Source organism: Toxorhynchites rutilus, chromosome 3 (genome assembly GCF_029784135.1).
Source record: "Toxorhynchites rutilus septentrionalis strain SRP chromosome 3, ASM2978413v1, whole genome shotgun sequence".
Classification (NCBI taxonomy): domain Eukaryota; kingdom Metazoa; phylum Arthropoda; class Insecta; order Diptera; family Culicidae; genus Toxorhynchites; species Toxorhynchites rutilus.
This window is the reverse complement of record NC_073746.1, coordinates 201,171,870-201,177,805: the sequence shown is the minus strand read 5'-3', so window position 1 is coordinate 201,177,805 and position 5,936 is coordinate 201,171,870. Positions and strand designations below refer to the sequence as shown.

General features: G+C 37.2%; 1 long non-coding RNA gene across 1 annotated transcript; it reads right to left on the bottom strand.

The window, feature by feature from the left end:
- Positions 1 to 253: 253 nt before the first annotated feature.
- On the bottom strand, positions 254 to 1,355 carry LOC129778880 (uncharacterized). Its single transcript, XR_008743515.1, has 3 exons — positions 1,224 to 1,355; positions 728 to 1,164; positions 254 to 671 (listed from the first exon to the last, which is right to left on the bottom strand). It is a non-coding gene; the product is annotated as an uncharacterized LOC129778880 (long non-coding RNA).
- Between the last annotated feature and the right edge of the window lie 4,581 nt (positions 1,356 to 5,936).

Genomic DNA, 5,936 nt, shown 5'->3' with positions numbered 1-5,936 from the left:
CCTATTCACGATGACGACGCCCACATTTCGTTTTGCCTGCCAAGATCGGGTCGATGAAATGTCAACAATCGACCTCAAATGCTGCCACCTTGCAATCGAGTTATCGACCTTTCATATGCATTCATCGAACAACTTGACGCCACTTTTTCGCCAACATGTGCAAGGCGTCGACCTGCTTGCAGCGCTGCTTCCAGCACTGCTTGCTGCTTGTTTGTATTGGTTTGTTATTGAAAATGAAAAGGAAATACATTGATCGATTTTAATCATTTTATTGAAAAAAAATAATAAAAATCCATGTATCATAAAAATAAGGTATAGAATGGAATCGGTGCATCCGGGTTGTCTGGATTGACGATTCAAATCCGACTGAGTACATTGATGAATACCTCCTTGCCCTTGATGACACAGATATGTGGCTGAGGAGGATTCTTCAATGTGCGTGAAGCACGGGATCTCCGATGGGGAAAATTGCTCGAAATACTATCGATGGCCAGGTCCTGCTGCTGTTGATGTTGATGCTGTTCCCCGGAATAGCACCCTGGACTTAAAGGATACTGCTGCAGGAAAGCTGATGCTGTTGGCTGGTGTGACAGAAGTGGAAATAAGCAATGTGGTGATGAGGGAAATCATCTTTCTCATTCGCCGATTGATTGAGTCGGATGTATTCATAGCTGAAACAAAATAAAATGATTAGTAAGTGAAAAGCAGAAATGAATTCCCTACTCACCAGTTGTATGATCCGGATAAAAATGCGAACATTAAAATATCATGCGATTACGTTCGCTTACCTCGCCTATTTTCATTCTACTATACAACGGAATCAGTGCATTCGGGTTCCTCCGGGTGGTAATTCAGCTGAGCAAGTTAATAAATACCTCCTTGTCGTTGAGTTTTCGTGTCTGAAGAGGATTTTTGAATGTGCGCGAAGCACGGAACCTCTAATGGGGAAAGTTCTTCGCAATACCATACCATGGTCAAATTCTGCTGCTGCTGCTGTTAATGCTGTCCCCCGGCATTGCCCACAGGGGTTGGAGGTTACTGCTGCAGGAAAACGGATGTTGTTGGCTGCTGTGATAGAAGTGGAAATCCGCACTGTGGTGATGGGAGAAATCATCTTTCTCACTTACCGATTGATGGAAGCAAACGAGTCGAATGTATTCATAGCTGATAAGACAAGATAAAATAATTAATAATTAAAAAGCCGAAATATATTTCATACTCACCAGTTGTATGATCCATTTGTTTTTGTTTGAGATGACAGTTTAGCGGAGTGGAAAAAAGAACCACCAGTGATGCCATTTGGTTTGTTTAATAATTCAGTATTTTCGCCTAACGAACTATCCGCGTTGGCGATATTGGGGAATAGGCATGACAGTATGGATTTGCAGAAGGAATGAATACACTTTTAAAATGAAAATTATGAATGAACATGATTTTTCTTTAATCAAATTAGTACTCTATGTAAGTGGGCGCCCACAATCCAATCGACGAAAAAAACATCGACCTAACAACGACCGTAACGCTGTTACCTATTCACGATGACGACGATTAGGTATCGACATCTGGATACGGCATTAGTTTGTATGAGGCAAACTATTCTCTATCATATTAGTCGGCCCGTATCAGTTTATAATTGCTAAAATTTGTATGAAATTTTTTTCTTGGCATAATTTTTCCTACTTAAAGTACGTTGTCATGACCCTAATTTGAATTATTTTCTATAGACGTTCAGATATTCTCAAAATAACTTGTCATTATAATATAAAATTATCTCAAAACATATTTTTTATGACGTTTTTTCACCACTTGTAGGCAATGGTGATTTTCACTTACATAGAGTACTAATTTGATTAAGGAAAAATCATGTTCATTCATAATTTTCATTTTAAAAGTGTATTCATTCCTTCTGCAAATCCATACTGTCATGCCTATTCCCCAATATCGTCAACGCGAATAGTTCGTTAGTCGAAAATACTGAATAATTAAACAAACTAAATGGCGTCACTGGTGGTTCTTTTTTCCACTCCGCTAAACTGTCATCTCAAACAAAAACAAATGGATCATACACTGAGAGGAAAATCTAGTATATATGACCAATTTTTTGGTAAATATTACCAATTCTCTAGTCATTTTCTACCCTACTAATCATTGGTACATATTACGAAAGAAAAATGGTAGGCACAAACGTCGAACAAACTACGATTTGTTGGTCCAACATTGGTGCAATATCAGTGAAAATTTTGCTTCTCATTTGTGAGAGATAATCATCTGGTGAGTAGGGAATTCATTTCTGCTTTTCACTTACTAATCATTTTATTTTGTTTCAGCTATGAATACATCCGACTCAATCAATCGGCGAATGAGAACGATGATTTCCCTCATCACCACATTGCTTATTTCCACTTCTGTCACACCAGCCAATAGCATCAGCTTTCCCGCAGCAGTATCCTTTAAGTCCAGGGTGCTATTCCGGGGAACAGCATCAACATCAACAGCAGCAGGACCTGGCCATCGATAGTATTTCGAGCAATTTTCCCCATCGGAGATCCCGTGCTTCACGCACATTGAAGAATCCTCCTCAGCCACATATCTGTGTCATCAAGGGCAAGGAGGTATTCATCAATGTACTCAGTCGGATTTGAATCGTCAATCCAGACAACCCGGATGCACCGATTCCATTATATACCTTATTTTTATTATACATGGATTTTTATTATTTTTTTTCAATAAAATGATTAAAATCGATCAATGTATTTCCTTTTCATTTTCAATAACAAACCAATACAAACAAGCAGCAAGCAGTGTTGGAAGCAGCGCTGCAAGCAGGTCGACGCCTTGCATATGTTGGCGAAAAAGTGGCGTCAAGTTGTTCGATGAATGCATATGAAAGGTCGATAACTCGATTGCAAGGTGGCAGCATTTGAGGTCGATTGTTGACATTTCATCGACCCGATCTTGGTAGGCAAAACGGAATGTGGGTAGTAGCAGGGGATAGTAACTTCAAGCAAAAAAGTGGGGCCGATTCGAGATTGCTTTTATGTAAACAGTGAACTTTTTTTACACTCTAAAAATTGCACCGACTTGCACTGACAACTGAATGATATTGTCAATTTGTGCGAGATGCCTCAAAACAGCTGGGAATATATATTGTTTATATACAGTAAGTTGCATTTAATGCGACGTTTGGATTATTGGCCAGACCTGTAATGCTTAATTGGACATTTTTGTAAACATCTAGTTTGGGGCCCAAATTATGGCGCCACATTGAAGTTGCCACCAGACGTAGACACTATACAACTCACATCGTCAATGTTCAATTACAAGTCAAAATCGCCTCCAAAGCGACACTGAGTGGTGCCTCGGCATGTCGTATTAAATTTAAATTACTGTATTATATTGTTGTTTATGTTCGCATCATAAGCAATGAACACACATTTATTTTCCACTTGCAACAGTATTCACGATGATTGGATGGATGAATATACGACTTATACATGCATCTAGTGCGACTATTGTCATGCGTATATACGATTTACTACAGACAACCAAAAAACTAATGGCGGAAAACGTTCTTGATGATTATAATAATTATTATAGATTTTTGTAAATACATGTATGTTTGGAATATTACGTTAAAAATTATTTTTAAGTCCGAATATTTCCGGTTTCAAGAAAAGTGTTCAACTTTCACGTTGCTTTTTTTTTATTTTTAACTTTTAAGAACGGAAGATTATCTGTTTGCCGATCTTTTGCGTTCTAATAAACATAGCGACAAAAATAAATTAGTTCAACTTCGTCATTCAATTGCACTTAACTCAAAACTGTAAACATGAGATTATGAACTTGACAAACCAAGCTGAAAAGTATGTCAACCCACCAAACATTAAATCGTATATAGAGCATCGAATATCTGATATTTTGGGTGGTATATGATGCACCCAAATAGCATATACAGTAAGTTACCTCTAATCCTCGACATACCGAGTCACTACTCAGTGTTGCATTAGAGTTGATTGGTCTGTAATTGGACATTCACGATGATAGTGGTACAATGTCTACATCTGGTGGCTACTTTCAATCTGGGCCATACTTTGGGTATCAAACTCGATGTTTACAAAATATCCAATTAGAGATGAAAATGTCCAATTATTTGTGTCCCATTACATGTCCGTCCAATTAACTTAATGTCGAATTAGAGGTTACTTACTGTATAATTATTAGGCAATACCTAATAACATAATAAGTCTGTTGTCATACGAATATACGTTCATCACTGCTATAAAAAAATGGCGGAAAATATTAAAGTAAAATGTTCGGCCCGGGGAATCACCATTTTTGTATGTATATAGAACTTTTATAAACATTTATGTTTGTACAAATAGGAATTAATCAATTTAGGGATTTTTAGGGATATAAATGTTTGATACGAGTGGTGGCGACGGTTATAAAATTACTCCGATGGGATCTCGTACGGCTATCTGAAATATGATTTTAGGGCAATTGAAGCTCTTACATATGATACGAAAGAGTTACAATCGGATACGTCATTTCTGATTGTTTATTGTGCTTTAGTGGAAATATCGCAAAATTTATATAGAAATGGTTAATTAATATTCAGTACTACATGTTTCAAGTAATCAATAACATGAAGTAAAAAATTTCATTCATATTTTAAAAATTTAAAACTGCCTTCGGGCCTGCCCAGCAAATCGTAAAAAATTCGAGGGGTTGTATCCGAGACACGACCGCTTAGAACGTAGGACTACGCAATCTTTTTTCTTTTGAAATTTGATGGTTTATCATTTCGAATATTATTTGCGAATACGTCGAAATTTAATAAATAACTCTTTAGTAAAAAGTTCCGGGACCCTGAGAAGGTTTAATGGCTTGCGTAGTTTTGTAGAATCATTTCGAGAAGCAACGATCATTTTTTGCCTTTGCGAGAACAATACACTAATTGGTTATATGTCGCAATTTGTTTCTTTATATCAATGCACGCATTGCACTGAATATTAACGAGAGGCATCTTCCGTGCATCGCCATCAAAGACGAATGAACTGTCTTAGTTTCAAGTGTCTATAATTCGAAAGAAAAAGAAGTGCATCGTCATTCAACAAGCATCAAACACGCGTCTAACAGATGCACACAGTTACAGTGCTAAAAATGAAGTATCGCGAGAATGACCTTTCTCGATTATCGTTCAAAACCGTCAACAAAGTTTTTCTAAGTTTCTATGTTTCGCGCAACGAAAACAAGCAACACACAAAAAACCAAACACCAAACATGTTTAGAAGCGACCTATAATCATTTGCACTCTTCTCTTTTTTCGCCTTCTTTGCCATGACTCGGATGGTTGTGTTATTTGCAATGCCAGATGCACTTCAAGTGAAATATTCGCTAGCGTTCACAGCTCGAGGGGAAACTTTAAACACAAAACGAGCAGAATAAGTGACCTTTGTTGTTTCGGGCACAGAAAGATTCTGAGAATTTTCCTCAGAGGAGATGCAATACTTATACGCTAGTGACAGCTTACTTGCTATGCAAGGGTGAAGTTTACTTCGCAAATTTTCTCTTCCCGCTATTCCCCTTCGTTGTTTCTGTTCTAGCGGCTGCATAAGATACCCGTTATTGACAGCTCTGTTCGGGAAAGTACACAAATGGACAGAACAAATGTATGGAAAAAAGGGAATGCTTCAAATTTTCATCAATTTAAACCATATACAGACTATGGGATTGTAATGTATAGCATATCAAACAAAAAAAATCTTAGAAAATTTCCGATTTGATTGGTATGCAAATCGTTTAAATCCGTTCGTAAAAAAATATGTATATCGCTTCCACGTTTGCATGTATGGGCTGGCAGGCGCATCATATACATGCAATTTATATTAATTATACTTGTATATTTGTGAATATAGAATAGATTCCTCAAAATA